General features: G+C 55.1%; 55 non-coding genes across 55 annotated transcripts; all 55 read right to left on the bottom strand.

Moving 5' to 3' along the window:
* Positions 1-317: 317 nt before the first annotated feature.
* LOC127903369 (5S ribosomal RNA) lies at positions 318-436 on the bottom strand. Its single transcript, XR_008056086.1, has one exon. It is a non-coding gene; the product is annotated as a 5S ribosomal RNA (ribosomal RNA).
* A 380-nt stretch (positions 437-816) lies between these two features.
* LOC127903368 (5S ribosomal RNA) lies at positions 817-935 on the bottom strand. The gene has a single exon (XR_008056085.1). It is a non-coding gene; the product is annotated as a 5S ribosomal RNA (ribosomal RNA).
* Positions 936-1,315: 380 nt separating this feature from the next.
* On the bottom strand, positions 1,316-1,434 carry LOC127903366 (5S ribosomal RNA). Its single transcript, XR_008056083.1, has one exon. It is a non-coding gene; the product is annotated as a 5S ribosomal RNA (ribosomal RNA).
* Positions 1,435-1,814: 380 nt separating this feature from the next.
* On the bottom strand, positions 1,815-1,933 carry LOC127903365 (5S ribosomal RNA). The gene has a single exon (XR_008056082.1). It is a non-coding gene; the product is annotated as a 5S ribosomal RNA (ribosomal RNA).
* Positions 1,934-2,313: 380 nt separating this feature from the next.
* Positions 2,314-2,432, bottom strand: LOC127903364 (5S ribosomal RNA). Its single transcript, XR_008056081.1, has one exon. It is a non-coding gene; the product is annotated as a 5S ribosomal RNA (ribosomal RNA).
* A 380-nt stretch (positions 2,433-2,812) lies between these two features.
* Positions 2,813-2,931, bottom strand: LOC127903363 (5S ribosomal RNA). Its single transcript, XR_008056080.1, has one exon. It is a non-coding gene; the product is annotated as a 5S ribosomal RNA (ribosomal RNA).
* A 380-nt stretch (positions 2,932-3,311) lies between these two features.
* LOC127903362 (5S ribosomal RNA) lies at positions 3,312-3,430 on the bottom strand. Its single transcript, XR_008056079.1, has one exon. It is a non-coding gene; the product is annotated as a 5S ribosomal RNA (ribosomal RNA).
* Positions 3,431-3,810: 380 nt separating this feature from the next.
* On the bottom strand, positions 3,811-3,929 carry LOC127903361 (5S ribosomal RNA). The gene has a single exon (XR_008056078.1). It is a non-coding gene; the product is annotated as a 5S ribosomal RNA (ribosomal RNA).
* Positions 3,930-4,309: 380 nt separating this feature from the next.
* On the bottom strand, positions 4,310-4,428 carry LOC127903360 (5S ribosomal RNA). Its single transcript, XR_008056077.1, has one exon. It is a non-coding gene; the product is annotated as a 5S ribosomal RNA (ribosomal RNA).
* Positions 4,429-4,808: 380 nt separating this feature from the next.
* Positions 4,809-4,927, bottom strand: LOC127903359 (5S ribosomal RNA). Its single transcript, XR_008056076.1, has one exon. It is a non-coding gene; the product is annotated as a 5S ribosomal RNA (ribosomal RNA).
* A 380-nt stretch (positions 4,928-5,307) lies between these two features.
* LOC127903358 (5S ribosomal RNA) lies at positions 5,308-5,426 on the bottom strand. The gene has a single exon (XR_008056075.1). It is a non-coding gene; the product is annotated as a 5S ribosomal RNA (ribosomal RNA).
* Positions 5,427-5,806: 380 nt separating this feature from the next.
* LOC127903357 (5S ribosomal RNA) lies at positions 5,807-5,925 on the bottom strand. The gene has a single exon (XR_008056074.1). It is a non-coding gene; the product is annotated as a 5S ribosomal RNA (ribosomal RNA).
* Positions 5,926-6,305: 380 nt separating this feature from the next.
* LOC127903355 (5S ribosomal RNA) lies at positions 6,306-6,424 on the bottom strand. Its single transcript, XR_008056072.1, has one exon. It is a non-coding gene; the product is annotated as a 5S ribosomal RNA (ribosomal RNA).
* Positions 6,425-6,804: 380 nt separating this feature from the next.
* LOC127903354 (5S ribosomal RNA) lies at positions 6,805-6,923 on the bottom strand. Its single transcript, XR_008056071.1, has one exon. It is a non-coding gene; the product is annotated as a 5S ribosomal RNA (ribosomal RNA).
* Positions 6,924-7,303: 380 nt separating this feature from the next.
* On the bottom strand, positions 7,304-7,422 carry LOC127903353 (5S ribosomal RNA). The gene has a single exon (XR_008056070.1). It is a non-coding gene; the product is annotated as a 5S ribosomal RNA (ribosomal RNA).
* A 380-nt stretch (positions 7,423-7,802) lies between these two features.
* LOC127903351 (5S ribosomal RNA) lies at positions 7,803-7,921 on the bottom strand. Its single transcript, XR_008056069.1, has one exon. It is a non-coding gene; the product is annotated as a 5S ribosomal RNA (ribosomal RNA).
* Positions 7,922-8,301: 380 nt separating this feature from the next.
* On the bottom strand, positions 8,302-8,420 carry LOC127903350 (5S ribosomal RNA). The gene has a single exon (XR_008056068.1). It is a non-coding gene; the product is annotated as a 5S ribosomal RNA (ribosomal RNA).
* Positions 8,421-8,800: 380 nt separating this feature from the next.
* Positions 8,801-8,919, bottom strand: LOC127903349 (5S ribosomal RNA). The gene has a single exon (XR_008056067.1). It is a non-coding gene; the product is annotated as a 5S ribosomal RNA (ribosomal RNA).
* Positions 8,920-9,299: 380 nt separating this feature from the next.
* LOC127903348 (5S ribosomal RNA) lies at positions 9,300-9,418 on the bottom strand. The gene has a single exon (XR_008056066.1). It is a non-coding gene; the product is annotated as a 5S ribosomal RNA (ribosomal RNA).
* Positions 9,419-9,798: 380 nt separating this feature from the next.
* On the bottom strand, positions 9,799-9,917 carry LOC127903347 (5S ribosomal RNA). The gene has a single exon (XR_008056065.1). It is a non-coding gene; the product is annotated as a 5S ribosomal RNA (ribosomal RNA).
* Positions 9,918-10,297: 380 nt separating this feature from the next.
* LOC127903346 (5S ribosomal RNA) lies at positions 10,298-10,416 on the bottom strand. The gene has a single exon (XR_008056064.1). It is a non-coding gene; the product is annotated as a 5S ribosomal RNA (ribosomal RNA).
* Positions 10,417-10,796: 380 nt separating this feature from the next.
* On the bottom strand, positions 10,797-10,915 carry LOC127903345 (5S ribosomal RNA). The gene has a single exon (XR_008056063.1). It is a non-coding gene; the product is annotated as a 5S ribosomal RNA (ribosomal RNA).
* A 380-nt stretch (positions 10,916-11,295) lies between these two features.
* LOC127903343 (5S ribosomal RNA) lies at positions 11,296-11,414 on the bottom strand. Its single transcript, XR_008056061.1, has one exon. It is a non-coding gene; the product is annotated as a 5S ribosomal RNA (ribosomal RNA).
* Positions 11,415-11,794: 380 nt separating this feature from the next.
* Positions 11,795-11,913, bottom strand: LOC127903342 (5S ribosomal RNA). Its single transcript, XR_008056060.1, has one exon. It is a non-coding gene; the product is annotated as a 5S ribosomal RNA (ribosomal RNA).
* Positions 11,914-12,293: 380 nt separating this feature from the next.
* On the bottom strand, positions 12,294-12,412 carry LOC127903341 (5S ribosomal RNA). The gene has a single exon (XR_008056059.1). It is a non-coding gene; the product is annotated as a 5S ribosomal RNA (ribosomal RNA).
* Positions 12,413-12,792: 380 nt separating this feature from the next.
* On the bottom strand, positions 12,793-12,911 carry LOC127903340 (5S ribosomal RNA). The gene has a single exon (XR_008056058.1). It is a non-coding gene; the product is annotated as a 5S ribosomal RNA (ribosomal RNA).
* Positions 12,912-13,291: 380 nt separating this feature from the next.
* Positions 13,292-13,410, bottom strand: LOC127903339 (5S ribosomal RNA). The gene has a single exon (XR_008056057.1). It is a non-coding gene; the product is annotated as a 5S ribosomal RNA (ribosomal RNA).
* A 380-nt stretch (positions 13,411-13,790) lies between these two features.
* On the bottom strand, positions 13,791-13,909 carry LOC127903338 (5S ribosomal RNA). The gene has a single exon (XR_008056056.1). It is a non-coding gene; the product is annotated as a 5S ribosomal RNA (ribosomal RNA).
* A 380-nt stretch (positions 13,910-14,289) lies between these two features.
* LOC127903337 (5S ribosomal RNA) lies at positions 14,290-14,408 on the bottom strand. Its single transcript, XR_008056055.1, has one exon. It is a non-coding gene; the product is annotated as a 5S ribosomal RNA (ribosomal RNA).
* A 380-nt stretch (positions 14,409-14,788) lies between these two features.
* On the bottom strand, positions 14,789-14,907 carry LOC127903336 (5S ribosomal RNA). The gene has a single exon (XR_008056054.1). It is a non-coding gene; the product is annotated as a 5S ribosomal RNA (ribosomal RNA).
* Positions 14,908-15,287: 380 nt separating this feature from the next.
* Positions 15,288-15,406, bottom strand: LOC127903335 (5S ribosomal RNA). The gene has a single exon (XR_008056053.1). It is a non-coding gene; the product is annotated as a 5S ribosomal RNA (ribosomal RNA).
* Positions 15,407-15,786: 380 nt separating this feature from the next.
* LOC127903334 (5S ribosomal RNA) lies at positions 15,787-15,905 on the bottom strand. The gene has a single exon (XR_008056052.1). It is a non-coding gene; the product is annotated as a 5S ribosomal RNA (ribosomal RNA).
* Positions 15,906-16,285: 380 nt separating this feature from the next.
* LOC127903332 (5S ribosomal RNA) lies at positions 16,286-16,404 on the bottom strand. Its single transcript, XR_008056050.1, has one exon. It is a non-coding gene; the product is annotated as a 5S ribosomal RNA (ribosomal RNA).
* A 380-nt stretch (positions 16,405-16,784) lies between these two features.
* LOC127903331 (5S ribosomal RNA) lies at positions 16,785-16,903 on the bottom strand. Its single transcript, XR_008056049.1, has one exon. It is a non-coding gene; the product is annotated as a 5S ribosomal RNA (ribosomal RNA).
* A 379-nt stretch (positions 16,904-17,282) lies between these two features.
* Positions 17,283-17,401, bottom strand: LOC127903330 (5S ribosomal RNA). The gene has a single exon (XR_008056048.1). It is a non-coding gene; the product is annotated as a 5S ribosomal RNA (ribosomal RNA).
* A 380-nt stretch (positions 17,402-17,781) lies between these two features.
* Positions 17,782-17,900, bottom strand: LOC127903329 (5S ribosomal RNA). The gene has a single exon (XR_008056047.1). It is a non-coding gene; the product is annotated as a 5S ribosomal RNA (ribosomal RNA).
* A 380-nt stretch (positions 17,901-18,280) lies between these two features.
* Positions 18,281-18,399, bottom strand: LOC127903328 (5S ribosomal RNA). Its single transcript, XR_008056046.1, has one exon. It is a non-coding gene; the product is annotated as a 5S ribosomal RNA (ribosomal RNA).
* Positions 18,400-18,779: 380 nt separating this feature from the next.
* Positions 18,780-18,898, bottom strand: LOC127903327 (5S ribosomal RNA). Its single transcript, XR_008056045.1, has one exon. It is a non-coding gene; the product is annotated as a 5S ribosomal RNA (ribosomal RNA).
* A 380-nt stretch (positions 18,899-19,278) lies between these two features.
* Positions 19,279-19,397, bottom strand: LOC127903326 (5S ribosomal RNA). Its single transcript, XR_008056044.1, has one exon. It is a non-coding gene; the product is annotated as a 5S ribosomal RNA (ribosomal RNA).
* Positions 19,398-19,777: 380 nt separating this feature from the next.
* On the bottom strand, positions 19,778-19,896 carry LOC127903325 (5S ribosomal RNA). Its single transcript, XR_008056043.1, has one exon. It is a non-coding gene; the product is annotated as a 5S ribosomal RNA (ribosomal RNA).
* A 380-nt stretch (positions 19,897-20,276) lies between these two features.
* LOC127903324 (5S ribosomal RNA) lies at positions 20,277-20,395 on the bottom strand. Its single transcript, XR_008056042.1, has one exon. It is a non-coding gene; the product is annotated as a 5S ribosomal RNA (ribosomal RNA).
* Positions 20,396-20,775: 380 nt separating this feature from the next.
* On the bottom strand, positions 20,776-20,894 carry LOC127903323 (5S ribosomal RNA). Its single transcript, XR_008056041.1, has one exon. It is a non-coding gene; the product is annotated as a 5S ribosomal RNA (ribosomal RNA).
* Positions 20,895-21,274: 380 nt separating this feature from the next.
* On the bottom strand, positions 21,275-21,393 carry LOC127903321 (5S ribosomal RNA). Its single transcript, XR_008056039.1, has one exon. It is a non-coding gene; the product is annotated as a 5S ribosomal RNA (ribosomal RNA).
* A 380-nt stretch (positions 21,394-21,773) lies between these two features.
* Positions 21,774-21,892, bottom strand: LOC127903320 (5S ribosomal RNA). The gene has a single exon (XR_008056038.1). It is a non-coding gene; the product is annotated as a 5S ribosomal RNA (ribosomal RNA).
* A 379-nt stretch (positions 21,893-22,271) lies between these two features.
* Positions 22,272-22,390, bottom strand: LOC127903319 (5S ribosomal RNA). The gene has a single exon (XR_008056037.1). It is a non-coding gene; the product is annotated as a 5S ribosomal RNA (ribosomal RNA).
* A 380-nt stretch (positions 22,391-22,770) lies between these two features.
* LOC127903318 (5S ribosomal RNA) lies at positions 22,771-22,889 on the bottom strand. The gene has a single exon (XR_008056036.1). It is a non-coding gene; the product is annotated as a 5S ribosomal RNA (ribosomal RNA).
* A 379-nt stretch (positions 22,890-23,268) lies between these two features.
* Positions 23,269-23,387, bottom strand: LOC127903317 (5S ribosomal RNA). The gene has a single exon (XR_008056035.1). It is a non-coding gene; the product is annotated as a 5S ribosomal RNA (ribosomal RNA).
* A 379-nt stretch (positions 23,388-23,766) lies between these two features.
* Positions 23,767-23,885, bottom strand: LOC127903316 (5S ribosomal RNA). Its single transcript, XR_008056034.1, has one exon. It is a non-coding gene; the product is annotated as a 5S ribosomal RNA (ribosomal RNA).
* A 380-nt stretch (positions 23,886-24,265) lies between these two features.
* On the bottom strand, positions 24,266-24,384 carry LOC127903315 (5S ribosomal RNA). The gene has a single exon (XR_008056033.1). It is a non-coding gene; the product is annotated as a 5S ribosomal RNA (ribosomal RNA).
* A 379-nt stretch (positions 24,385-24,763) lies between these two features.
* Positions 24,764-24,882, bottom strand: LOC127903314 (5S ribosomal RNA). The gene has a single exon (XR_008056032.1). It is a non-coding gene; the product is annotated as a 5S ribosomal RNA (ribosomal RNA).
* Positions 24,883-25,264: 382 nt separating this feature from the next.
* Positions 25,265-25,383, bottom strand: LOC127903313 (5S ribosomal RNA). The gene has a single exon (XR_008056031.1). It is a non-coding gene; the product is annotated as a 5S ribosomal RNA (ribosomal RNA).
* A 380-nt stretch (positions 25,384-25,763) lies between these two features.
* LOC127903312 (5S ribosomal RNA) lies at positions 25,764-25,882 on the bottom strand. Its single transcript, XR_008056030.1, has one exon. It is a non-coding gene; the product is annotated as a 5S ribosomal RNA (ribosomal RNA).
* A 379-nt stretch (positions 25,883-26,261) lies between these two features.
* Positions 26,262-26,380, bottom strand: LOC127903310 (5S ribosomal RNA). Its single transcript, XR_008056028.1, has one exon. It is a non-coding gene; the product is annotated as a 5S ribosomal RNA (ribosomal RNA).
* A 380-nt stretch (positions 26,381-26,760) lies between these two features.
* Positions 26,761-26,879, bottom strand: LOC127903309 (5S ribosomal RNA). Its single transcript, XR_008056027.1, has one exon. It is a non-coding gene; the product is annotated as a 5S ribosomal RNA (ribosomal RNA).
* A 380-nt stretch (positions 26,880-27,259) lies between these two features.
* On the bottom strand, positions 27,260-27,378 carry LOC127903308 (5S ribosomal RNA). Its single transcript, XR_008056026.1, has one exon. It is a non-coding gene; the product is annotated as a 5S ribosomal RNA (ribosomal RNA).
* Positions 27,379-27,652: the final 274 nt, after the last annotated feature.

Below are 27,652 nucleotides of genomic sequence, written 5' to 3'. Positions count from 1 at the left end.
CCGCACAATTCATCCCTCCGCGGCCCTTTCCCCGCTCCCCGGCGGGTCCGAGGTGCCCCGGAGACCCCGCGCCGGCGGTCGAAACCCGCTAACGCACGCAAAAGTGAAGGGGCCGGCCGCGAAAAGATGATTAACCGGCTGACGACGAGGGTCAAAAAAATTGTAATCTTAAAAATGTGTCAAAATACAAGAAAAATTCGAAATTAAGGGTCAAAAAACGCCCCCAAGCTCCTCCGGAACTTGACCACCCTATTTGTCTCCAAAATTGAAGGGGTCGGCCGCGAAAAGATGATTAACCGGCTGAAAAGATAAAAAGAGGGGTGCAACACGAGGACTTCCCAAGAGGTCACCCATCTTAGTACTGCTCTCGCCCAAGCACGCTTAACTGCGGAGTTCTGATGGGATCCGGTGCATTAGTGCTGGTATGGTCGCACCCATCAGCATGTGCACTGCAAATCTACTTAACCCGTGCCCCCCTCGCCTGCCCCGACTCGGCCGCCGCACAATTCATCCCTCCGCGGCCCTTTCCCCGCTCCCCGGCGGGTCCGAGGTGCCCCGGAGACCCCGCGCCGGCGGTCGAAACCCGCTAACGCACGCAAAAGTGAAGGGGCCGGCCGCGAAAAGATGATTAACCGGCTGACGACGAGGGTCAAAAAAATTGTAATCTTAAAAATGTGTCAAAATACAAGAAAAATTCGAAATTAAGGGTCAAAAAACGCCCCCAAGCTCCTCCGGAACTTGACCACCCTATTTGTCTCCAAAAATTGAAGGGGTCGGCCGCGAAAAGATGATTAACCGGCTGAAAAGATAAAAAGAGGGGTGCAACACGAGGACTTCCCAAGAGGTCACCCATCTTAGTACTGCTCTCGCCCAAGCACGCTTAACTGCGGAGTTCTGATGGGATCCGGTGCATTAGTGCTGGTATGGTCGCACCCATCAGCATGTGCACTGCAAATCTACTTAACCCGTGCCCCCCTCGCCTGCCCCGACTCGGCCGCCGCACAATTCATCCCTCCGCGGCCCTTTCCCCGCTCCCCGGCGGGTCCGAGGTGCCCCGGAGACCCCGCGCCGGCGGTCGAAACCCGCTAACGCACGCAAAAGTGAAGGGGCCGGCCGCGAAAAGATGATTAACCGGCTGACGACGAGGGTCAAAAAAATTGTAATCTTAAAAATGTGTCAAAATACAAGAAAAATTCGAAATTAAGGGTCAAAAAACGCCCCCAAGCTCCTCCGGAACTTGACCACCCTATTTGTCTCCAAAGACTGAAGGGGTCGGCCGCGAAAAGATGATTAACCGGCTGAAAAGATAAAAAGAGGGGTGCAACACGAGGACTTCCCAAGAGGTCACCCATCTTAGTACTGCTCTCGCCCAAGCACGCTTAACTGCGGAGTTCTGATGGGATCCGGTGCATTAGTGCTGGTATGGTCGCACCCATCAGCATGTGCACTGCAAATCTACTTAACCCGTGCCCCCCTCGCCTGCCCCGACTCGGCCGCCGCACAATTCATCCCTCCGCGGCCCTTTCCCCGCTCCCCGGCGGGTCCGAGGTGCCCCGGAGACCCCGCGCCGGCGGTCGAAACCCGCTAACGCACGCAAAAGTGAAGGGGCCGGCCGCGAAAAGATGATTAACCGGCTGACGACGAGGGTCAAAAAAATTGTAATCTTAAAAATGTGTCAAAATACAAGAAAAATTCGAAATTAAGGGTCAAAAAACGCCCCCAAGCTCCTCCGGAACTTGACCACCCTATTTGTCTCCAACAATTGAAGGGGTCGGCCGCGAAAAGATGATTAACCGGCTGAAAAGATAAAAAGAGGGGTGCAACACGAGGACTTCCCAAGAGGTCACCCATCTTAGTACTGCTCTCGCCCAAGCACGCTTAACTGCGGAGTTCTGATGGGATCCGGTGCATTAGTGCTGGTATGGTCGCACCCATCAGCATGTGCACTGCAAATCTACTTAACCCGTGCCCCCCTCGCCTGCCCCGACTCGGCCGCCGCACAATTCATCCCTCCGCGGCCCTTTCCCCGCTCCCCGGCGGGTCCGAGGTGCCCCGGAGACCCCGCGCCGGCGGTCGAAACCCGCTAACGCACGCAAAAGTGAAGGGGCCGGCCGCGAAAAGATGATTAACCGGCTGACGACGAGGGTCAAAAAAATTGTAATCTTAAAAATGTGTCAAAATACAAGAAAAATTCGAAATTAAGGGTCAAAAAACGCCCCCAAGCTCCTCCGGAACTTGACCACCCTATTTGTCTCCAACAATTGAAGGGGTCGGCCGCGAAAAGATGATTAACCGGCTGAAAAGATAAAAAGAGGGGTGCAACACGAGGACTTCCCAAGAGGTCACCCATCTTAGTACTGCTCTCGCCCAAGCACGCTTAACTGCGGAGTTCTGATGGGATCCGGTGCATTAGTGCTGGTATGGTCGCACCCATCAGCATGTGCACTGCAAATCTACTTAACCCGTGCCCCCCTCGCCTGCCCCGACTCGGCCGCCGCACAATTCATCCCTCCGCGGCCCTTTCCCCGCTCCCCGGCGGGTCCGAGGTGCCCCGGAGACCCCGCGCCGGCGGTCGAAACCCGCTAACGCACGCAAAAGTGAAGGGGCCGGCCGCGAAAAGATGATTAACCGGCTGACGACGAGGGTCAAAAAAATTGTAATCTTAAAAATGTGTCAAAATACAAGAAAAATTCGAAATTAAGGGTCAAAAAACGCCCCCAAGCTCCTCCGGAACTTGACCACCCTATTTGTCTCCAACAATTGAAGGGGTCGGCCGCGAAAAGATGATTAACCGGCTGAAAAGATAAAAAGAGGGGTGCAACACGAGGACTTCCCAAGAGGTCACCCATCTTAGTACTGCTCTCGCCCAAGCACGCTTAACTGCGGAGTTCTGATGGGATCCGGTGCATTAGTGCTGGTATGGTCGCACCCATCAGCATGTGCACTGCAAATCTACTTAACCCGTGCCCCCCTCGCCTGCCCCGACTCGGCCGCCGCACAATTCATCCCTCCGCGGCCCTTTCCCCGCTCCCCGGCGGGTCCGAGGTGCCCCGGAGACCCCGCGCCGGCGGTCGAAACCCGCTAACGCACGCAAAAGTGAAGGGGCCGGCCGCGAAAAGATGATTAACCGGCTGACGACGAGGGTCAAAAAAATTGTAATCTTAAAAATGTGTCAAAATACAAGAAAAATTCGAAATTAAGGGTCAAAAAACGCCCCCAAGCTCCTCCGGAACTTGACCACCCTATTTGTCTCCAACAATTGAAGGGGTCGGCCGCGAAAAGATGATTAACCGGCTGAAAAGATAAAAAGAGGGGTGCAACACGAGGACTTCCCAAGAGGTCACCCATCTTAGTACTGCTCTCGCCCAAGCACGCTTAACTGCGGAGTTCTGATGGGATCCGGTGCATTAGTGCTGGTATGGTCGCACCCATCAGCATGTGCACTGCAAATCTACTTAACCCGTGCCCCCCTCGCCTGCCCCGACTCGGCCGCCGCACAATTCATCCCTCCGCGGCCCTTTCCCCGCTCCCCGGCGGGTCCGAGGTGCCCCGGAGACCCCGCGCCGGCGGTCGAAACCCGCTAACGCACGCAAAAGTGAAGGGGCCGGCCGCGAAAAGATGATTAACCGGCTGACGACGAGGGTCAAAAAAATTGTAATCTTAAAAATGTGTCAAAATACAAGAAAAATTCGAAATTAAGGGTCAAAAAACGCCCCCAAGCTCCTCCGGAACTTGACCACCCTATTTGTCTCCAACAATTGAAGGGGTCGGCCGCGAAAAGATGATTAACCGGCTGAAAAGATAAAAAGAGGGGTGCAACACGAGGACTTCCCAAGAGGTCACCCATCTTAGTACTGCTCTCGCCCAAGCACGCTTAACTGCGGAGTTCTGATGGGATCCGGTGCATTAGTGCTGGTATGGTCGCACCCATCAGCATGTGCACTGCAAATCTACTTAACCCGTGCCCCCCTCGCCTGCCCCGACTCGGCCGCCGCACAATTCATCCCTCCGCGGCCCTTTCCCCGCTCCCCGGCGGGTCCGAGGTGCCCCGGAGACCCCGCGCCGGCGGTCGAAACCCGCTAACGCACGCAAAAGTGAAGGGGCCGGCCGCGAAAAGATGATTAACCGGCTGACGACGAGGGTCAAAAAAATTGTAATCTTAAAAATGTGTCAAAATACAAGAAAAATTCGAAATTAAGGGTCAAAAAACGCCCCCAAGCTCCTCCGGAACTTGACCACCCTATTTGTCTCCAACAATTGAAGGGGTCGGCCGCGAAAAGATGATTAACCGGCTGAAAAGATAAAAAGAGGGGTGCAACACGAGGACTTCCCAAGAGGTCACCCATCTTAGTACTGCTCTCGCCCAAGCACGCTTAACTGCGGAGTTCTGATGGGATCCGGTGCATTAGTGCTGGTATGGTCGCACCCATCAGCATGTGCACTGCAAATCTACTTAACCCGTGCCCCCCTCGCCTGCCCCGACTCGGCCGCCGCACAATTCATCCCTCCGCGGCCCTTTCCCCGCTCCCCGGCGGGTCCGAGGTGCCCCGGAGACCCCGCGCCGGCGGTCGAAACCCGCTAACGCACGCAAAAGTGAAGGGGCCGGCCGCGAAAAGATGATTAACCGGCTGACGACGAGGGTCAAAAAAATTGTAATCTTAAAAATGTGTCAAAATACAAGAAAAATTCGAAATTAAGGGTCAAAAAACGCCCCCAAGCTCCTCCGGAACTTGACCACCCTATTTGTCTCCAACAATTGAAGGGGTCGGCCGCGAAAAGATGATTAACCGGCTGAAAAGATAAAAAGAGGGGTGCAACACGAGGACTTCCCAAGAGGTCACCCATCTTAGTACTGCTCTCGCCCAAGCACGCTTAACTGCGGAGTTCTGATGGGATCCGGTGCATTAGTGCTGGTATGGTCGCACCCATCAGCATGTGCACTGCAAATCTACTTAACCCGTGCCCCCCTCGCCTGCCCCGACTCGGCCGCCGCACAATTCATCCCTCCGCGGCCCTTTCCCCGCTCCCCGGCGGGTCCGAGGTGCCCCGGAGACCCCGCGCCGGCGGTCGAAACCCGCTAACGCACGCAAAAGTGAAGGGGCCGGCCGCGAAAAGATGATTAACCGGCTGACGACGAGGGTCAAAAAAATTGTAATCTTAAAAATGTGTCAAAATACAAGAAAAATTCGAAATTAAGGGTCAAAAAACGCCCCCAAGCTCCTCCGGAACTTGACCACCCTATTTGTCTCCAACAATTGAAGGGGTCGGCCGCGAAAAGATGATTAACCGGCTGAAAAGATAAAAAGAGGGGTGCAACACGAGGACTTCCCAAGAGGTCACCCATCTTAGTACTGCTCTCGCCCAAGCACGCTTAACTGCGGAGTTCTGATGGGATCCGGTGCATTAGTGCTGGTATGGTCGCACCCATCAGCATGTGCACTGCAAATCTACTTAACCCGTGCCCCCCTCGCCTGCCCCGACTCGGCCGCCGCACAATTCATCCCTCCGCGGCCCTTTCCCCGCTCCCCGGCGGGTCCGAGGTGCCCCGGAGACCCCGCGCCGGCGGTCGAAACCCGCTAACGCACGCAAAAGTGAAGGGGCCGGCCGCGAAAAGATGATTAACCGGCTGACGACGAGGGTCAAAAAAATTGTAATCTTAAAAATGTGTCAAAATACAAGAAAAATTCGAAATTAAGGGTCAAAAAACGCCCCCAAGCTCCTCCGGAACTTGACCACCCTATTTGTCTCCAAAAATTGAAGGGGTCGGCCGCGAAAAGATGATTAACCGGCTGAAAAGATAAAAAGAGGGGTGCAACACGAGGACTTCCCAAGAGGTCACCCATCTTAGTACTGCTCTCGCCCAAGCACGCTTAACTGCGGAGTTCTGATGGGATCCGGTGCATTAGTGCTGGTATGGTCGCACCCATCAGCATGTGCACTGCAAATCTACTTAACCCGTGCCCCCCTCGCCTGCCCCGACTCGGCCGCCGCACAATTCATCCCTCCGCGGCCCTTTCCCCGCTCCCCGGCGGGTCCGAGGTGCCCCGGAGACCCCGCGCCGGCGGTCGAAACCCGCTAACGCACGCAAAAGTGAAGGGGCCGGCCGCGAAAAGATGATTAACCGGCTGACGACGAGGGTCAAAAAAATTGTAATCTTAAAAATGTGTCAAAATACAAGAAAAATTCGAAATTAAGGGTCAAAAAACGCCCCCAAGCTCCTCCGGAACTTGACCACCCTATTTGTCTCCAACAATTGAAGGGGTCGGCCGCGAAAAGATGATTAACCGGCTGAAAAGATAAAAAGAGGGGTGCAACACGAGGACTTCCCAAGAGGTCACCCATCTTAGTACTGCTCTCGCCCAAGCACGCTTAACTGCGGAGTTCTGATGGGATCCGGTGCATTAGTGCTGGTATGGTCGCACCCATCAGCATGTGCACTGCAAATCTACTTAACCCGTGCCCCCCTCGCCTGCCCCGACTCGGCCGCCGCACAATTCATCCCTCCGCGGCCCTTTCCCCGCTCCCCGGCGGGTCCGAGGTGCCCCGGAGACCCCGCGCCGGCGGTCGAAACCCGCTAACGCACGCAAAAGTGAAGGGGCCGGCCGCGAAAAGATGATTAACCGGCTGACGACGAGGGTCAAAAAAATTGTAATCTTAAAAATGTGTCAAAATACAAGAAAAATTCGAAATTAAGGGTCAAAAAACGCCCCCAAGCTCCTCCGGAACTTGACCACCCTATTTGTCTCCAACAAGTGAAGGGGTCGGCCGCGAAAAGATGATTAACCGGCTGAAAAGATAAAAAGAGGGGTGCAACACGAGGACTTCCCAAGAGGTCACCCATCTTAGTACTGCTCTCGCCCAAGCACGCTTAACTGCGGAGTTCTGATGGGATCCGGTGCATTAGTGCTGGTATGGTCGCACCCATCAGCATGTGCACTGCAAATCTACTTAACCCGTGCCCCCCTCGCCTGCCCCGACTCGGCCGCCGCACAATTCATCCCTCCGCGGCCCTTTCCCCGCTCCCCGGCGGGTCCGAGGTGCCCCGGAGACCCCGCGCCGGCGGTCGAAACCCGCTAACGCACGCAAAAGTGAAGGGGCCGGCCGCGAAAAGATGATTAACCGGCTGACGACGAGGGTCAAAAAAATTGTAATCTTAAAAATGTGTCAAAATACAAGAAAAATTCGAAATTAAGGGTCAAAAAACGCCCCCAAGCTCCTCCGGAACTTGACCACCCTATTTGTCTCCAAAAATTGAAGGGGTCGGCCGCGAAAAGATGATTAACCGGCTGAAAAGATAAAAAGAGGGGTGCAACACGAGGACTTCCCAAGAGGTCACCCATCTTAGTACTGCTCTCGCCCAAGCACGCTTAACTGCGGAGTTCTGATGGGATCCGGTGCATTAGTGCTGGTATGGTCGCACCCATCAGCATGTGCACTGCAAATCTACTTAACCCGTGCCCCCCTCGCCTGCCCCGACTCGGCCGCCGCACAATTCATCCCTCCGCGGCCCTTTCCCCGCTCCCCGGCGGGTCCGAGGTGCCCCGGAGACCCCGCGCCGGCGGTCGAAACCCGCTAACGCACGCAAAAGTGAAGGGGCCGGCCGCGAAAAGATGATTAACCGGCTGACGACGAGGGTCAAAAAAATTGTAATCTTAAAAATGTGTCAAAATACAAGAAAAATTCGAAATTAAGGGTCAAAAAACGCCCCCAAGCTCCTCCGGAACTTGACCACCCTATTTGTCTCCAACAATTGAAGGGGTCGGCCGCGAAAAGATGATTAACCGGCTGAAAAGATAAAAAGAGGGGTGCAACACGAGGACTTCCCAAGAGGTCACCCATCTTAGTACTGCTCTCGCCCAAGCACGCTTAACTGCGGAGTTCTGATGGGATCCGGTGCATTAGTGCTGGTATGGTCGCACCCATCAGCATGTGCACTGCAAATCTACTTAACCCGTGCCCCCCTCGCCTGCCCCGACTCGGCCGCCGCACAATTCATCCCTCCGCGGCCCTTTCCCCGCTCCCCGGCGGGTCCGAGGTGCCCCGGAGACCCCGCGCCGGCGGTCGAAACCCGCTAACGCACGCAAAAGTGAAGGGGCCGGCCGCGAAAAGATGATTAACCGGCTGACGACGAGGGTCAAAAAAATTGTAATCTTAAAAATGTGTCAAAATACAAGAAAAATTCGAAATTAAGGGTCAAAAAACGCCCCCAAGCTCCTCCGGAACTTGACCACCCTATTTGTCTCCAACAATTGAAGGGGTCGGCCGCGAAAAGATGATTAACCGGCTGAAAAGATAAAAAGAGGGGTGCAACACGAGGACTTCCCAAGAGGTCACCCATCTTAGTACTGCTCTCGCCCAAGCACGCTTAACTGCGGAGTTCTGATGGGATCCGGTGCATTAGTGCTGGTATGGTCGCACCCATCAGCATGTGCACTGCAAATCTACTTAACCCGTGCCCCCCTCGCCTGCCCCGACTCGGCCGCCGCACAATTCATCCCTCCGCGGCCCTTTCCCCGCTCCCCGGCGGGTCCGAGGTGCCCCGGAGACCCCGCGCCGGCGGTCGAAACCCGCTAACGCACGCAAAAGTGAAGGGGCCGGCCGCGAAAAGATGATTAACCGGCTGACGACGAGGGTCAAAAAAATTGTAATCTTAAAAATGTGTCAAAATACAAGAAAAATTCGAAATTAAGGGTCAAAAAACGCCCCCAAGCTCCTCCGGAACTTGACCACCCTATTTGTCTCCAACAATTGAAGGGGTCGGCCGCGAAAAGATGATTAACCGGCTGAAAAGATAAAAAGAGGGGTGCAACACGAGGACTTCCCAAGAGGTCACCCATCTTAGTACTGCTCTCGCCCAAGCACGCTTAACTGCGGAGTTCTGATGGGATCCGGTGCATTAGTGCTGGTATGGTCGCACCCATCAGCATGTGCACTGCAAATCTACTTAACCCGTGCCCCCCTCGCCTGCCCCGACTCGGCCGCCGCACAATTCATCCCTCCGCGGCCCTTTCCCCGCTCCCCGGCGGGTCCGAGGTGCCCCGGAGACCCCGCGCCGGCGGTCGAAACCCGCTAACGCACGCAAAAGTGAAGGGGCCGGCCGCGAAAAGATGATTAACCGGCTGACGACGAGGGTCAAAAAAATTGTAATCTTAAAAATGTGTCAAAATACAAGAAAAATTCGAAATTAAGGGTCAAAAAACGCCCCCAAGCTCCTCCGGAACTTGACCACCCTATTTGTCTCCAACAATTGAAGGGGTCGGCCGCGAAAAGATGATTAACCGGCTGAAAAGATAAAAAGAGGGGTGCAACACGAGGACTTCCCAAGAGGTCACCCATCTTAGTACTGCTCTCGCCCAAGCACGCTTAACTGCGGAGTTCTGATGGGATCCGGTGCATTAGTGCTGGTATGGTCGCACCCATCAGCATGTGCACTGCAAATCTACTTAACCCGTGCCCCCCTCGCCTGCCCCGACTCGGCCGCCGCACAATTCATCCCTCCGCGGCCCTTTCCCCGCTCCCCGGCGGGTCCGAGGTGCCCCGGAGACCCCGCGCCGGCGGTCGAAACCCGCTAACGCACGCAAAAGTGAAGGGGCCGGCCGCGAAAAGATGATTAACCGGCTGACGACGAGGGTCAAAAAAATTGTAATCTTAAAAATGTGTCAAAATACAAGAAAAATTCGAAATTAAGGGTCAAAAAACGCCCCCAAGCTCCTCCGGAACTTGACCACCCTATTTGTCTCCAACAATTGAAGGGGTCGGCCGCGAAAAGATGATTAACCGGCTGAAAAGATAAAAAGAGGGGTGCAACACGAGGACTTCCCAAGAGGTCACCCATCTTAGTACTGCTCTCGCCCAAGCACGCTTAACTGCGGAGTTCTGATGGGATCCGGTGCATTAGTGCTGGTATGGTCGCACCCATCAGCATGTGCACTGCAAATCTACTTAACCCGTGCCCCCCTCGCCTGCCCCGACTCGGCCGCCGCACAATTCATCCCTCCGCGGCCCTTTCCCCGCTCCCCGGCGGGTCCGAGGTGCCCCGGAGACCCCGCGCCGGCGGTCGAAACCCGCTAACGCACGCAAAAGTGAAGGGGCCGGCCGCGAAAAGATGATTAACCGGCTGACGACGAGGGTCAAAAAAATTGTAATCTTAAAAATGTGTCAAAATACAAGAAAAATTCGAAATTAAGGGTCAAAAAACGCCCCCAAGCTCCTCCGGAACTTGACCACCCGATTTGTCACGAACAAGTGAAGGGGTCGGCCGCGAAAAGATGATTAACCGGCTGAAAAGATAAAAAGAGGGGTGCAACACGAGGACTTCCCAAGAGGTCACCCATCTTAGTACTGCTCTCGCCCAAGCACGCTTAACTGCGGAGTTCTGATGGGATCCGGTGCATTAGTGCTGGTATGGTCGCACCCATCAGCATGTGCACTGCAAATCTACTTAACCCGTGCCCCCCTCGCCTGCCCCGACTCGGCCGCCGCACAATTCATCCCTCCGCGGCCCTTTCCCCGCTCCCCGGCGGGTCCGAGGTGCCCCGGAGACCCCGCGCCGGCGGTCGAAACCCGCTAACGCACGCAAAAGTGAAGGGGCCGGCCGCGAAAAGATGATTAACCGGCTGACGACGAGGGTCAAAAAAATTGTAATCTTAAAAATGTGTCAAAATACAAGAAAAATTCGAAATTAAGGGTCAAAAAACGCCCCCAAGCTCCTCCGGAACTTGACCACCCTATTTGTCTCCAACAATTGAAGGGGTCGGCCGCGAAAAGATGATTAACCGGCTGAAAAGATAAAAAGAGGGGTGCAACACGAGGACTTCCCAAGAGGTCACCCATCTTAGTACTGCTCTCGCCCAAGCACGCTTAACTGCGGAGTTCTGATGGGATCCGGTGCATTAGTGCTGGTATGGTCGCACCCATCAGCATGTGCACTGCAAATCTACTTAACCCGTGCCCCCCTCGCCTGCCCCGACTCGGCCGCCGCACAATTCATCCCTCCGCGGCCCTTTCCCCGCTCCCCGGCGGGTCCGAGGTGCCCCGGAGACCCCGCGCCGGCGGTCGAAACCCGCTAACGCACGCAAAAGTGAAGGGGCCGGCCGCGAAAAGATGATTAACCGGCTGACGACGAGGGTCAAAAAAATTGTAATCTTAAAAATGTGTCAAAATACAAGAAAAATTCGAAATTAAGGGTCAAAAAACGCCCCCAAGCTCCTCCGGAACTTGACCACCCTATTTGTCTCCAACAATTGAAGGGGTCGGCCGCGAAAAGATGATTAACCGGCTGAAAAGATAAAAAGAGGGGTGCAACACGAGGACTTCCCAAGAGGTCACCCATCTTAGTACTGCTCTCGCCCAAGCACGCTTAACTGCGGAGTTCTGATGGGATCCGGTGCATTAGTGCTGGTATGGTCGCACCCATCAGCATGTGCACTGCAAATCTACTTAACCCGTGCCCCCCTCGCCTGCCCCGACTCGGCCGCCGCACAATTCATCCCTCCGCGGCCCTTTCCCCGCTCCCCGGCGGGTCCGAGGTGCCCCGGAGACCCCGCGCCGGCGGTCGAAACCCGCTAACGCACGCAAAAGTGAAGGGGCCGGCCGCGAAAAGATGATTAACCGGCTGACGACGAGGGTCAAAAAAATTGTAATCTTAAAAATGTGTCAAAATACAAGAAAAATTCGAAATTAAGGGTCAAAAAACGCCCCCAAGCTCCTCCGGAACTTGACCACCCTATTTGTCTCCAACAATTGAAGGGGTCGGCCGCGAAAAGATGATTAACCGGCTGAAAAGATAAAAAGAGGGGTGCAACACGAGGACTTCCCAAGAGGTCACCCATCTTAGTACTGCTCTCGCCCAAGCACGCTTAACTGCGGAGTTCTGATGGGATCCGGTGCATTAGTGCTGGTATGGTCGCACCCATCAGCATGTGCACTGCAAATCTACTTAACCCGTGCCCCCCTCGCCTGCCCCGACTCGGCCGCCGCACAATTCATCCCTCCGCGGCCCTTTCCCCGCTCCCCGGCGGGTCCGAGGTGCCCCGGAGACCCCGCGCCGGCGGTCGAAACCCGCTAACGCACGCAAAAGTGAAGGGGCCGGCCGCGAAAAGATGATTAACCGGCTGACGACGAGGGTCAAAAAAATTGTAATCTTAAAAATGTGTCAAAATACAAGAAAAATTCGAAATTAAGGGTCAAAAAACGCCCCCAAGCTCCTCCGGAACTTGACCACCCTATTTGTCTCCAACAATTGAAGGGGTCGGCCGCGAAAAGATGATTAACCGGCTGAAAAGATAAAAAGAGGGGTGCAACACGAGGACTTCCCAAGAGGTCACCCATCTTAGTACTGCTCTCGCCCAAGCACGCTTAACTGCGGAGTTCTGATGGGATCCGGTGCATTAGTGCTGGTATGGTCGCACCCATCAGCATGTGCACTGCAAATCTACTTAACCCGTGCCCCCCTCGCCTGCCCCGACTCGGCCGCCGCACAATTCATCCCTCCGCGGCCCTTTCCCCGCTCCCCGGCGGGTCCGAGGTGCCCCGGAGACCCCGCGCCGGCGGTCGAAACCCGCTAACGCACGCAAAAGTGAAGGGGCCGGCCGCGAAAAGATGATTAACCGGCTGACGACGAGGGTCAAAAAAATTGTAATCTTAAAAATGTGTCAAAATACAAGAAAAATTCGAAATTAAGGGTCAAAAAACGCCCCCAAGCTCCTCCGGAACTTGACCACCCTATTTGTCTCCAACAATTGAAGGGGTCGGCCGCGAAAAGATGATTAACCGGCTGAAAAGATAAAAAGAGGGGTGCAACACGAGGACTTCCCAAGAGGTCACCCATCTTAGTACTGCTCTCGCCCAAGCACGCTTAACTGCGGAGTTCTGATGGGATCCGGTGCATTAGTGCTGGTATGGTCGCACCCATCAGCATGTGCACTGCAAATCTACTTAACCCGTGCCCCCCTCGCCTGCCCCGACTCGGCCGCCGCACAATTCATCCCTCCGCGGCCCTTTCCCCGCTCCCCGGCGGGTCCGAGGTGCCCCGGAGACCCCGCGCCGGCGGTCGAAACCCGCTAACGCACGCAAAAGTGAAGGGGCCGGCCGCGAAAAGATGATTAACCGGCTGACGACGAGGGTCAAAAAAATTGTAATCTTAAAAATGTGTCAAAATACAAGAAAAATTCGAAATTAAGGGTCAAAAAACGCCCCCAAGCTCCTCCGGAACTTGACCACCCTATTTGTCTCCAACAATTGAAGGGGTCGGCCGCGAAAAGATGATTAACCGGCTGAAAAGATAAAAAGAGGGGTGCAACACGAGGACTTCCCAAGAGGTCACCCATCTTAGTACTGCTCTCGCCCAAGCACGCTTAACTGCGGAGTTCTGATGGGATCCGGTGCATTAGTGCTGGTATGGTCGCACCCATCAGCATGTGCACTGCAAATCTACTTAACCCGTGCCCCCCTCGCCTGCCCCGACTCGGCCGCCGCACAATTCATCCCTCCGCGGCCCTTTCCCCGCTCCCCGGCGGGTCCGAGGTGCCCCGGAGACCCCGCGCCGGCGGTCGAAACCCGCTAACGCACGCAAAAGTGAAGGGGCCGGCCGCGAAAAGATGATTAACCGGCTGACGACGAGGGTCAAAAAAATTGTAATCTTAAAAATGTGTCAAAATACAAGAAAAATTCGAAATTAAGGGTCAAAAAACGCCCCCAAGCTCCTCCGGAACTTGACCACCCTATTTGTCTCCAACAATTGAAGGGGTCGGCCGCGAAAAGATGATTAACCGGCTGAAAAGATAAAAAGAGGGGTGCAACACGAGGACTTCCCAAGAGGTCACCCATCTTAGTACTGCTCTCGCCCAAGCACGCTTAACTGCGGAGTTCTGATGGGATCCGGTGCATTAGTGCTGGTATGGTCGCACCCATCAGCATGTGCACTGCAAATCTACTTAACCCGTGCCCCCCTCGCCTGCCCCGACTCGGCCGCCGCACAATTCATCCCTCCGCGGCCCTTTCCCCGCTCCCCGGCGGGTCCGAGGTGCCCCGGAGACCCCGCGCCGGCGGTCGAAACCCGCTAACGCACGCAAAAGTGAAGGGGCCGGCCGCGAAAAGATGATTAACCGGCTGACGACGAGGGTCAAAAAAATTGTAATCTTAAAAATGTGTCAAAATACAAGAAAAATTCGAAATTAAGGGTCAAAAAACGCCCCCAAGCTCCTCCGGAACTTGACCACCCTATTTGTCTCCAACAATTGAAGGGGTCGGCCGCGAAAAGATGATTAACCGGCTGAAAAGATAAAAAGAGGGGTGCAACACGAGGACTTCCCAAGAGGTCACCCATCTTAGTACTGCTCTCGCCCAAGCACGCTTAACTGCGGAGTTCTGATGGGATCCGGTGCATTAGTGCTGGTATGGTCGCACCCATCAGCATGTGCACTGCAAATCTACTTAACCCGTGCCCCCCTCGCCTGCCCCGACTCGGCCGCCGCACAATTCATCCCTCCGCGGCCCTTTCCCCGCTCCCCGGCGGGTCCGAGGTGCCCCGGAGACCCCGCGCCGGCGGTCGAAACCCGCTAACGCACGCAAAAGTGAAGGGGCCGGCCGCGAAAAGATGATTAACCGGCTGACGACGAGGGTCAAAAAAATTGTAATCTTAAAAATGTGTCAAAATACAAGAAAAATTCGAAATTAAGGGTCAAAAAACGCCCCCAAGCTCCTCCGGAACTTGACCACCCTATTTGTCTCCAACAATTGAAGGGGTCGGCCGCGAAAAGATGATTAACCGGCTGAAAAGATAAAAAGAGGGGTGCAACACGAGGACTTCCCAAGAGGTCACCCATCTTAGTACTGCTCTCGCCCAAGCACGCTTAACTGCGGAGTTCTGATGGGATCCGGTGCATTAGTGCTGGTATGGTCGCACCCATCAGCATGTGCACTGCAAATCTACTTAACCCGTGCCCCCCTCGCCTGCCCCGACTCGGCCGCCGCACAATTCATCCCTCCGCGGCCCTTTCCCCGCTCCCCGGCGGGTCCGAGGTGCCCCGGAGACCCCGCGCCGGCGGTCGAAACCCGCTAACGCACGCAAAAGTGAAGGGGCCGGCCGCGAAAAGATGATTAACCGGCTGACGACGAGGGTCAAAAAAATTGTAATCTTAAAAATGTGTCAAAATACAAGAAAAATTCGAAATTAAGGGTCAAAAAACGCCCCCAAGCTCCTCCGGAACTTGACCACCCTATTTGTCTCCAACAATTGAAGGGGTCGGCCGCGAAAAGATGATTAACCGGCTGAAAAGATAAAAAGAGGGGTGCAACACGAGGACTTCCCAAGAGGTCACCCATCTTAGTACTGCTCTCGCCCAAGCACGCTTAACTGCGGAGTTCTGATGGGATCCGGTGCATTAGTGCTGGTATGGTCGCACCCATCAGCATGTGCACTGCAAATCTACTTAACCCGTGCCCCCCTCGCCTGCCCCGACTCGGCCGCCGCACAATTCATCCCTCCGCGGCCCTTTCCCCGCTCCCCGGCGGGTCCGAGGTGCCCCGGAGACCCCGCGCCGGCGGTCGAAACCCGCTAACGCACGCAAAAGTGAAGGGGCCGGCCGCGAAAAGATGATTAACCGGCTGACGACGAGGGTCAAAAAAATTGTAATCTTAAAAATGTGTCAAAATACAAGAAAAATTCGAAATTAAGGGTCAAAAAACGCCCCCAAGCTCCTCCGGAACTTGACCACCCTATTTGTCTCCAACAATTGAAGGGGTCGGCCGCGAAAAGATGATTAACCGGCTGAAAAGATAAAAAGAGGGGTGCAACACGAGGACTTCCCAAGAGGTCACCCATCTTAGTACTGCTCTCGCCCAAGCACGCTTAACTGCGGAGTTCTGATGGGATCCGGTGCATTAGTGCTGGTATGGTCGCACCCATCAGCATGTGCACTGCAAATCTACTTAACCCGTGCCCCCCTCGCCTGCCCCGACTCGGCCGCCGCACAATTCATCCCTCCGCGGCCCTTTCCCCGCTCCCCGGCGGGTCCGAGGTGCCCCGGAGACCCCGCGCCGGCGGTCGAAACCCGCTAACGCACGCAAAAGTGAAGGGGCCGGCCGCGAAAAGATGATTAACCGGCTGACGACGAGGGTCAAAAAAATTGTAATCTTAAAAATGTGTCAAAATACAAGAAAAATTCGAAATTAAGGGTCAAAAAACGCCCCCAAGCTCCTCCGGAACTTGACCACCCTATTTGTCTCCAACAATTGAAGGGGTCGGCCGCGAAAAGATGATTAACCGGCTGAAAAGATAAAAAGAGGGGTGCAACACGAGGACTTCCCAAGAGGTCACCCATCTTAGTACTGCTCTCGCCCAAGCACGCTTAACTGCGGAGTTCTGATGGGATCCGGTGCATTAGTGCTGGTATGGTCGCACCCATCAGCATGTGCACTGCAAATCTACTTAACCCGTGCCCCCCTCGCCTGCCCCGACTCGGCCGCCGCACAATTCATCCCTCCGCGGCCCTTTCCCCGCTCCCCGGCGGGTCCGAGGTGCCCCGGAGACCCCGCGCCGGCGGTCGAAACCCGCTAACGCACGCAAAAGTGAAGGGGCCGGCCGCGAAAAGATGATTAACCGGCTGACGACGAGGGTCAAAAAAATTGTAATCTTAAAAATGTGTCAAAATACAAGAAAAATTCGAAATTAAGGGTCAAAAAACGCCCCCAAGCTCCTCCGGAACTTGACCACCCTATTTGTCTCCAACAATTGAAGGGGTCGGCCGCGAAAAGATGATTAACCGGCTGAAAAGATAAAAAGAGGGGTGCAACACGAGGACTTCCCAAGAGGTCACCCATCTTAGTACTGCTCTCGCCCAAGCACGCTTAACTGCGGAGTTCTGATGGGATCCGGTGCATTAGTGCTGGTATGGTCGCACCCATCAGCATGTGCACTGCAAATCTACTTAACCCGTGCCCCCCTCGCCTGCCCCGACTCGGCCGCCGCACAATTCATCCCTCCGCGGCCCTTTCCCCGCTCCCCGGCGGGTCCGAGGTGCCCCGGAGACCCCGCGCGGCGGTCGAAACCCGCTAACGCACGCAAAAGTGAAGGGGCCGGCCGCGAAAAGATGATTAACCGGCTGACGACGAGGGTCAAAAAAATTGTAATCTTAAAAATGTGTCAAAATACAAGAAAAATTCGAAATTAAGGGTCAAAAAACGCCCCCAAGCTCCTCCGGAACTTGACCACCCTATTTGTCTCCAACAATTGAAGGGGTCGGCCGCGAAAAGATGATTAACCGGCTGAAAAGATAAAAAGAGGGGTGCAACACGAGGACTTCCCAAGAGGTCACCCATCTTAGTACTGCTCTCGCCCAAGCACGCTTAACTGCGGAGTTCTGATGGGATCCGGTGCATTAGTGCTGGTATGGTCGCACCCATCAGCATGTGCACTGCAAATCTACTTAACCCGTGCCCCCCTCGCCTGCCCCGACTCGGCCGCCGCACAATTCATCCCTCCGCGGCCCTTTCCCCGCTCCCCGGCGGGTCCGAGGTGCCCCGGAGACCCCGCGCCGGCGGTCGAAACCCGCTAACGCACGCAAAAGTGAAGGGGCCGGCCGCGAAAAGATGATTAACCGGCTGACGACGAGGGTCAAAAAAATTGTAATCTTAAAAATGTGTCAAAATACAAGAAAAATTCGAAATTAAGGGTCAAAAAACGCCCCCAAGCTCCTCCGGAACTTGACCACCCTATTTGTCTCCAACAATTGAAGGGGTCGGCCGCGAAAAGATGATTAACCGGCTGAAAAGATAAAAAGAGGGGTGCAACACGAGGACTTCCCAAGAGGTCACCCATCTTAGTACTGCTCTCGCCCAAGCACGCTTAACTGCGGAGTTCTGATGGGATCCGGTGCATTAGTGCTGGTATGGTCGCACCCATCAGCATGTGCACTGCAAATCTACTTAACCCGTGCCCCCCTCGCCTGCCCCGACTCGGCCGCCGCACAATTCATCCCTCCGCGGCCCTTTCCCCGCTCCCCGGCGGGTCCGAGGCCCGCAAGAGACCCCGCGCCGGCGGTCGAAACCCGCTAACGCACGCAAAAGTGAAGGGGCCGGCCGCGAAAAGATGATTAACCGGCTGACGACGAGGGTCAAAAAAATTGTAATCTTAAAAATGTGTCAAAATACAAGAAAAATTCGAAATTAAGGGTCAAAAAACGCCCCCAAGCTCCTCCGGAACTTGACCACCCTATTTGTCTCCAAAAATTGAAGGGGTCGGCCGCGAAAAGATGATTAACCGGCTGAAAAGATAAAAAGAGGGGTGCAACACGAGGACTTCCCAAGAGGTCACCCATCTTAGTACTGCTCTCGCCCAAGCACGCTTAACTGCGGAGTTCTGATGGGATCCGGTGCATTAGTGCTGGTATGGTCGCACCCATCAGCATGTGCACTGCAAATCTACTTAACCCGTGCCCCCCTCGCCTGCCCCGACTCGGCCGCCGCACAATTCATCCCTCCGCGGCCCTTTCCCCGCTCCCCGGCGGGTCCGAGGTGCCCCGGAGACCCCGCGCCGGCGGTCGAAACCCGCTAACGCACGCAAAAGTGAAGGGGCCGGCCGCGAAAAGATGATTAACCGGCTGACGACGAGGGTCAAAAAAATTGTAATCTTAAAAATGTGTCAAAATACAAGAAAAATTCGAAATTAAGGGTCAAAAAACGCCCCCAAGCTCCTCCGGAACTTGACCACCCTATTTGTCTCCAAAATTGAAGGGGTCGGCGCGCGAAAAGATGATTAACCGGCTGAAAAGATAAAAAGAGGGGTGCAACACGAGGACTTCCCAAGAGGTCACCCATCTTAGTACTGCTCTCGCCCAAGCACGCTTAACTGCGGAGTTCTGATGGGATCCGGTGCATTAGTGCTGGTATGGTCGCACCCATCAGCATGTGCACTGCAAATCTACTTAACCCGTGCCCCCCTCGCCTGCCCCGACTCGGCCGCCGCACAATTCATCCCTCCGCGGCCCTTTCCCCGCTCCCCGGCGGGTCCGAGGTGCCCCGGAGACCCCGCGCCGGCGGTCGAAACCCGCTAACGCACGCAAAAGTGAAGGGGCCGGCCGCGAAAAGATGATTAACCGGCTGACGACGAGGGTCAAAAAAATTGTAATCTTAAAAATGTGTCAAAATACAAGAAAAATTCGAAATTAAGGGTCAAAAAACGCCCCCAAGCTCCTCCGGAACTTGACCACCCTATTTGTCTCCAACAATTGAAGGGGTCGGCCGCGAAAAGATGATTAACCGGCTGAAAAGATAAAAAGAGGGGTGCAACACGAGGACTTCCCAAGAGGTCACCCATCTTAGTACTGCTCTCGCCCAAGCACGCTTAACTGCGGAGTTCTGATGGGATCCGGTGCATTAGTGCTGGTATGGTCGCACCCATCAGCATGTGCACTGCAAATCTACTTAACCCGTGCCCCCCTCGCCTGCCCCGACTCGGCCGCCGCACAATTCATCCCTCCGCGGCCCTTTCCCCGCTCCCCGGCGGGTCCGAGGTGCCCCGGAGACCCCGCGCCGGCGGTCGAAACCCGCTAACGCACGCAAAAGTGAAGGGGCCGGCCGCGAAAAGATGATTAACCGGCTGACGACGAGGGTCAAAAAAATTGTAATCTTAAAAATGTGTCAAAATACAAGAAAAATTCGAAATTAAGGGTCAAAAAACGCCCCCAAGCTCCTCCGGAACTTGACCACCCTATTTGTCTCCAACAATTGAAGGGGTCGGCCGCGAAAAGATGATTAACCGGCTGAAAAGATAAAAAGAGGGGTGCAACACGAGGACTTCCCAAGAGGTCACCCATCTTAGTACTGCTCTCGCCCAAGCACGCTTAACTGCGGAGTTCTGATGGGATCCGGTGCATTAGTGCTGGTATGGTCGCACCCATCAGCATGTGCACTGCAAATCTACTTAACCCGTGCCCCCCTCGCCTGCCCCGACTCGGCCGCCGCACAATTCATCCCTCCGCGGCCCTTTCCCCGCTCCCCGGCGGGTCCGAGGTGCCCCGGAGACCCCGCGCCGGCGGTCGAAACCCGCTAACGCACGCAAAAGTGAAGGGGCCGGCCGCGAAAAGATGATTAACCGGCTGACGACGAGGGTCAAAAAAATTGTAATCTTAAAAATGTGTCAAAATACAAGAAAAATTCGAAATTAAGGGTCAAAAAACGCCCCCAAGCTCCTCCGGAACTTGACCACCCTATTTGTCTCCAACAATTGAAGGGGTCGGCCGCGAAAAGATGATTAACCGGCTGAAAAGATAAAAAGAGGGGTGCAACACGAGGACTTCCCAAGAGGTCACCCATCTTAGTACTGCTCTCGCCCAAGCACGCTTAACTGCGGAGTTCTGATGGGATCCGGTGCATTAGTGCTGGTATGGTCGCACCCATCAGCATGTGCACTGCAAATCTACTTAACCCGTGCCCCCCTCGCCTGCCCCGACTCGGCCGCCGCACAATTCATCCCTCCGCGGCCCTTTCCCCGCTCCCCGGCGGGTCCGAGGTGCCCCGGAGACCCCGCGCCGGCGGTCGAAACCCGCTAACGCACGCAAAAGTGAAGGGGCCGGCCGCGAAAAGATGATTAACCGGCTGACGACGAGGGTCAAAAAAATTGTAATCTTAAAAATGTGTCAAAATACAAGAAAAATTCGAAATTAAGGGTCAAAAAACGCCCCCAAGCTCCTCCGGAACTTGACCACCCTATTTGTCTCCAACAATTGAAGGGGTCGGCCGCGAAAAGATGATTAACCGGCTGAAAAGATAAAAAGAGGGGTGCAACACGAGGACTTCCCAAGAGGTCACCCATCTTAGTACTGCTCTCGCCCAAGCACGCTTAACTGCGGAGTTCTGATGGGATCCGGTGCATTAGTGCTGGTATGGTCGCACCCATCAGCATGTGCACTGCAAATCTACTTAACCCGTGCCCCCCTCGCCTGCCCCGACTCGGCCGCCGCACAATTCATCCCTCCGCGGCCCTTTCCCCGCTCCCCGGCGGGTCCGAGGTGCCCCGGAGACCCCGCGCCGGCGGTCGAAACCCGCTAACGCACGCAAAAGTGAAGGGGCCGGCCGCGAAAAGATGATTAACCGGCTGACGACGAGGGTCAAAAAAATTGTAATCTTAAAAATGTGTCAAAATACAAGAAAAATTCGAAATTAAGGGTCAAAAAACGCCCCCAAGCTCCTCCGGAACTTGACCACCCTATTTGTCTCCAACAATTGAAGGGGTCGGCCGCGAAAAGATGATTAACCGGCTGAAAAGATAAAAAGAGGGGTGCAACACGAGGACTTCCCAAGAGGTCACCCATCTTAGTACTGCTCTCGCCCAAGCACGCTTAACTGCGGAGTTCTGATGGGATCCGGTGCATTAGTGCTGGTATGGTCGCACCCATCAGCATGTGCACTGCAAATCTACTTAACCCGTGCCCCCCTCGCCTGCCCCGACTCGGCCGCCGCACAATTCATCCCTCCGCGGCCCTTTCCCCGCTCCCCGGCGGGTCCGAGGTGCCCCGGAGACCCCGCGCCGGCGGTCGAAACCCGCTAACGCACGCAAAAGTGAAGGGGCCGGCCGCGAAAAGATGATTAACCGGCTGACGACGAGGGTCAAAAAAATTGTAATCTTAAAAATGTGTCAAAATACAAGAAAAATTCGAAATTAAGGGTCAAAAAACGCCCCCAAGCTCCTCCGGAACTTGACCACCCTATATGTCTCCAACAAGTGAAGGGGTCGGCCGCGAAAAGATGATTAACCGGCTGAAAAGATAAAAAGAGGGGTGCAACACGAGGACTTCCCAAGAGGTCACCCATCTTAGTACTGCTCTCGCCCAAGCACGCTTAACTGCGGAGTTCTGATGGGATCCGGTGCATTAGTGCTGGTATGGTCGCACCCATCAGCATGTGCACTGCAAATCTACTTAACCCGTGCCCCCCTCGCCTGCCCCGACTCGGCCGCCGCACAATTCATCCCTCCGCGGCCCTTTCCCGCTCCCCGGCGGGTCCGAGGTGCCCCGGAGACCCCGCGCCGGCGGTCGAAACCCGCTAACGCACGCAAAAGTGAAGGGGCCGGCCGCGAAAAGATGATTAACCGGCTGACGACGAGGGTCAAAAAAATTGTAATCTTAAAAATGTGTCAAAATACAAGAAAAATTCGAAATTAAGGGTCAAAAAACGCCCCCAAGCTCCTCCGGAACTTGACCACCCTATTTGTCTCCAACAATTGAAGGGGTCGGCCGCGAAAAGATGATTAACCGGCTGAAAAGATAAAAAGAGGGGTGCAACACGAGGACTTCCCAAGAGGTCACCCATCTTAGTACTGCTCTCGCCCAAGCACGCTTAACTGCGGAGTTCTGATGGGATCCGGTGCATTAGTGCTGGTATGGTCGCACCCATCAGCATGTGCACTGCAAATCTACTTAACCCGTGCCCCCCTCGCCTGCCCCGACTCGGCCGCCGCACAATTCATCCCTCCGCGGCCCTTTCCCCGCTCCCCGGCGGGTCCGAGGTGCCCCGGAGACCCCGCGCCGGCGGTCGAAACCCGCTAACGCACGCAAAAGTGAAGGGGCCGGCCGCGAAAAGATGATTAACCGGCTGACGACGAGGGTCAAAAAAATTGTAATCTTAAAAATGTGTCAAAATACAAGAAAAATTCGAAATTAAGGGTCAAAAAACGCCCCCAAGCTCCTCCGGAACTTGACCACCCTATTTGTCTCCAACAATTGAAGGGGTCGGCCGCGAAAAGATGATTAACCGGCTGAAAAGATAAAAAGAGGGGTGCAACACGAGGACTTCCCAAGAGGTCACCCATCTTAGTACTGCTCTCGCCCAAGCACGCTTAACTGCGGAGTTCTGATGGGATCCGGTGCATTAGTGCTGGTATGGTCGCACCCATCAGCATGTGCACTGCAAATCTACTTAACCCGTGCCCCCCTCGCCTGCCCCGACTCGGCCGCCGCACAATTCATCCCTCCGCGGCCCTTTCCCCGCTCCCCGGCGGGTCCGAGGTGCCCCGGAGACCCCGCGCCGGCGGTCGAAACCCGCTAACGCACGCAAAAGTGAAGGGGCCGGCCGCGAAAAGATGATTAACCGGCTGACGACGAGGGTCAAAAAAATTGTAATCTTAAAAATGTGTCAAAATACAAGAAAAATTCGAAATTAAGGGTCAAAAAACGCCCCAAGCTCCTCCGGAACTTGACCACCCTATTTGTCTCCAACAATTGAAGGGGTCGGCCGCGAAAAGATGATTAACCGGCTGAAAAGATAAAAAGAGGGGTGCAACACGAGGACTTCCCAAGAGGTCACCCATCTTAGTACTGCTCTCGCCCAAGCACGCTTAACTGCGGAGTTCTGATGGGATCCGGTGCATTAGTGCTGGTATGGTCGCACCCATCAGCATGTGCACTGCAAATCTACTTAACCCGTGCCCCCCTCGCCTGCCCCGACTCGGCCGCCGCACAATTCATCCCTCCGCGGCCCTTTCCCGCTCCCCGGCGGGTCCGAGGTGCCCCGGAGACCCCGCGCCGGCGGTCGAAACCCGCTAACGCACGCAAAAGTGAAGGGGCCGGCCGCGAAAAGATGATTAACCGGCTGACGACGAGGGTCAAAAAAATTGTAATCTTAAAAATGTGTCAAAATACAAGAAAAATTCGAAATTAAGGGTCAAAAAACGCCCCCAAGCTCCTCCGGAACTTGACCACCCTATTTGTCTCCAACAATTGAAGGGGTCGGCCGCGAAAAGATGATTAACCGGCTGAAAAGATAAAAAGAGGGGTGCAACACGAGGACTTCCCAAGAGGTCACCCATCTTAGTACTGCTCTCGCCCAAGCACGCTTAACTGCGGAGTTCTGATGGGATCCGGTGCATTAGTGCTGGTATGGTCGCACCCATCAGCATGTGCACTGCAAATCTACTTAACCCGTGCCCCCCTCGCCTGCCCCGACTCGGCCGCCGCACAATTCATCCCTCCGCGGCCCTTTCCCCGCTCCCCGGCGGGTCCGAGGTGCCCCGGAGACCCCGCGCCGGCGGTCGAAACCCGCTAACGCACGCAAAAGTGAAGGGGCCGGCCGCGAAAAGATGATTAACCGGCTGACGACGAGGGTCAAAAAAATTGTAATCTTAAAAATGTGTCAAAATACAAGAAAAATTCGAAATTAAGGGTCAAAAAACGCCCCCAAGCTCCTCCGGAACTTGACCACCCTATTTGTCTCCAAAAATTGAAGGGGTCGGCCGCGAAAAGATGATTAACCGGCTGAAAAGATAAAAAGAGGGGTGCAACACGAGGACTTCCCAAGAGGTCACCCATCTTAGTACTGCTCTCGCCCAAGCACGCTTAACTGCGGAGTTCTGATGGGATCCGGTGCATTAGTGCTGGTATGGTCGCACCCATCAGCATGTGCACTGCAAATCTACTTAACCCGTGCCCCCCTCGCCTGCCCCGACTCGGCCGCCGCACAATTCATCCCTCCGCGGCCCTTTCCCGCTCCCCGGCGGGTCCGAGGTGCCCCGGAGACCCCGCGCCGGCGGTCGAAACCCGCTAACGCACGCAAAAGTGAAGGGGCCGGCCGCGAAAAGATGATTAACCGGCTGACGACGAGGGTCAAAAAAATTGTAATCTTAAAAATGTGTCAAAATACAAGAAAAATTCGAAATTAAGGGTAAAAAAACGCCCCCAAGCTCCTCCGGAACTTGACCACCCTATTTGTCTCCAAAAATTGAAGGGGTCGGCCGCGAAAAGATGATTAACCGGCTGAAAAGATAAAAAGAGGGGTGCAACACGAGGACTTCCCAAGAGGTCACCCATCTTAGTACTGCTCTCGCCCAAGCACGCTTAACTGCGGAGTTCTGATGGGATCCGGTGCATTAGTGCTGGTATGGTCGCACCCATCAGCATGTGCACTGCAAATCTACTTAACCCGTGCCCCCCTCGCCTGCCCCGACTCGGCCGCCGCACAATTCATCCCTCCGCGGCCCTTTCCCCGCTCCCCGGCGGGTCCGAGGTGCCCCGGAGACCCCGCGCCGGCGGTCGAAACCCGCTAACGCACGCAAAAGTGAAGGGGCCGGCGCCGCGAAAAGATGATTAACCGGCTGACGACGAGGGTCAAAAAAATTGTAATCTTAAAAATGTGTCAAAATACAAGAAAAATTCGAAATTAAGGGTCAAAAAACGCCCCCAAGCTCCTCCGGAACTTGACCACCCTATTTGTCTCCAAAAATTGAAGGGGTCGGCCGCGAAAAGATGATTAACCGGCTGAAAAGATAAAAAGAGGGGTGCAACACGAGGACTTCCCAAGAGGTCACCCATCTTAGTACTGCTCTCGCCCAAGCACGCTTAACTGCGGAGTTCTGATGGGATCCGGTGCATTAGTGCTGGTATGGTCGCACCCATCAGCATGTGCACTGCAAATCTACTTAACCCGTGCCCCCCTCGCCTGCCCCGACTCGGCCGCCGCACAATTCATCCCTCCGCGGCCCTTTCCCCGCTCCCCGGCGGGTCCGAGGTGCCCCGGAGACCCCGCGCCGGCGGTCGAAACCCGCTAACGCACGCAAAAGTGAAGGGGCCGGCCGCGAAAAGATGATTAACCGGCTGACGACGAGGGTCAAAAAAATTGTAATCTTAAAAATGTGTCAAAATACAAGAAAAATTCGAAATTAAGGGTCAAAAAACGCCCACAAGCTCCTCCGGAACGTGGCCACCCTCTTTGTCTCCCAAAAGTGAAGGGGTCGGCCGCGAAAAGATGATTAACCGGCTGAAAAGATAAAAAGAGGGGTGCAACACGAGGACTTCCCAAGAGGTCACCCATCTTAGTACTGCTCTCGCCCAAGCACGCTTAACTGCGGAGTTCTGATGGGATCCGGTGCATTAGTGCTGGTATGGTCGCACCCATCAGCATGTGCACTGCAAATCTACTTAACCCGTGCCCCCCTCGCCTTCCCCGACTCGGCCGCCGCACAATTCATCCATCCGCGGCCCTTTCCCCGCTCCCCGGCGGGTCCGAGGTGCCCCGGAGACCCGCGCCGGCGGTCGAAACCCGCTAACGCACGCAAAAGTGAAGGGGCCGGCCGCGAAAAGATGATTAACCGGCTGACGACGAGGGTCAAAAAAATTGTAATCTTAAAAATGTGTCAAAATACAAGAAAAATTCGAAATTAAGGGTCAAAAAACGCCCCCAAGCTCCTCCGGAACTTGACCACCCTATTTGTCTCCAAAAATTGAAGGGGTCGGCCGCGAAAAGATGATTAACCGGCTGAAAAGATAAAAAGAGGGGTGCAACACGAGGACTTCCCAAGAGGTCACCCATCTTAGTACTGCTCTCGCCCAAGCACGCTTAACTGCGGAGTTCTGATGGGATCCGGTGCATTAGTGCTGGTATGGTCGCACCCATCAGCATGTGCACTGCAAATCTACTTAACCCGTGCCCCCCTCGCCTGCCCCGACTCGGCCGCCGCACAATTCATCCCTCCGCGGCCCTTTCCCCGCTCCCCGGCGGGTCCGAGGTGCCCCGGAGACCCCGCGCCGGCGGTCGAAACCCGCTAACGCACGCAAAAGTGAAGGGGCCGGCCGCGAAAAGATGATTAACCGGCTGACGACGAGGGTCAAAAAAATTGTAATCTTAAAAATGTGTCAAAATACAAGAAAAATTCGAAATTAAGGGTCAAAAAACGCCCCCAAGCTCCTCCGGAACTTGACCACCCTATTTGTCTCCAAAAATTGAAGGGGTCGGCCGCGAAAAGATGATTAACCGGCTGAAAAGATAAAAAGAGGGGTGCAACACGAGGACTTCCCAAGAGGTCACCCATCTTAGTACTGCTCTCGCCCAAGCACGCTTAACTGCGGAGTTCTGATGGGATCCGGTGCATTAGTGCTGGTATGGTCGCACCCATCAGCATGTGCACTGCAAATCTACTTAACCCGTGCCCCCCTCGCCTGCCCCGACTCGGCCGCCGCACAATTCATCCCTCCGCGGCCCTTTCCCCGCTCCCCGGCGGGTCCGAGGTGCCCCGGAGACCCCGCGCCGGCGGTCGAAACCCGCTAACGCACGCAAAAGTGAAGGGGCCGGCCGCGAAAAGATGATTAACCGGCTGACGACGAGGGTCAAAAAAATTGTAATCTTAAAAATGTGTCAAAATACAAGAAAAATTCGAAATTAAGGGTCAAAAAACGCCCCCAAGCTCCTCCGGAACTTGACCACCCTATTTGTCTCCAAAAATTGAAGGGGTCGGCCGCGAAAAGATGATTAACCGGCTGAAAAGATAAAAAGAGGGGTGCAACACGAGGACTTCCCAAGAGGTCACCCATCTTAGTACTGCTCTCGCCCAAGCACGCTTAACTGCGGAGTTCTGATGGGATCCGGTGCATTAGTGCTGGTATGGTCGCACCCATCAGCATGTGCACTGCAAATCTACTTAACCCGTGCCCCCCTCGCCTGCCCCGACTCGGCCGCCGCACAATTCATCCCTCCGCGGCCCTTTCCCCGCTCCCCGGCGGGTCCGAGGTGCCCCGGAGACCCCGCGCCGGCGGTCGAAACCCGCTAACGCACGCAAAAGTGAAGGGGCCGGCCGCGAAAAGATGATTAACCGGCTGACGACGAGGGTCAAAAAAATTGTAATCTTAAAAATGTGTCAAAATACAAGAAAAATTCGAAATTAAGGGTC

Source organism: Citrus sinensis, chromosome 6 (genome assembly GCF_022201045.2).
Source record: "Citrus sinensis cultivar Valencia sweet orange chromosome 6, DVS_A1.0, whole genome shotgun sequence".
In the NCBI taxonomy this organism is placed as follows: domain Eukaryota; kingdom Viridiplantae; phylum Streptophyta; class Magnoliopsida; order Sapindales; family Rutaceae; genus Citrus; species Citrus sinensis.
This window is presented reverse-complemented; position numbering and strand designations above follow the sequence as displayed.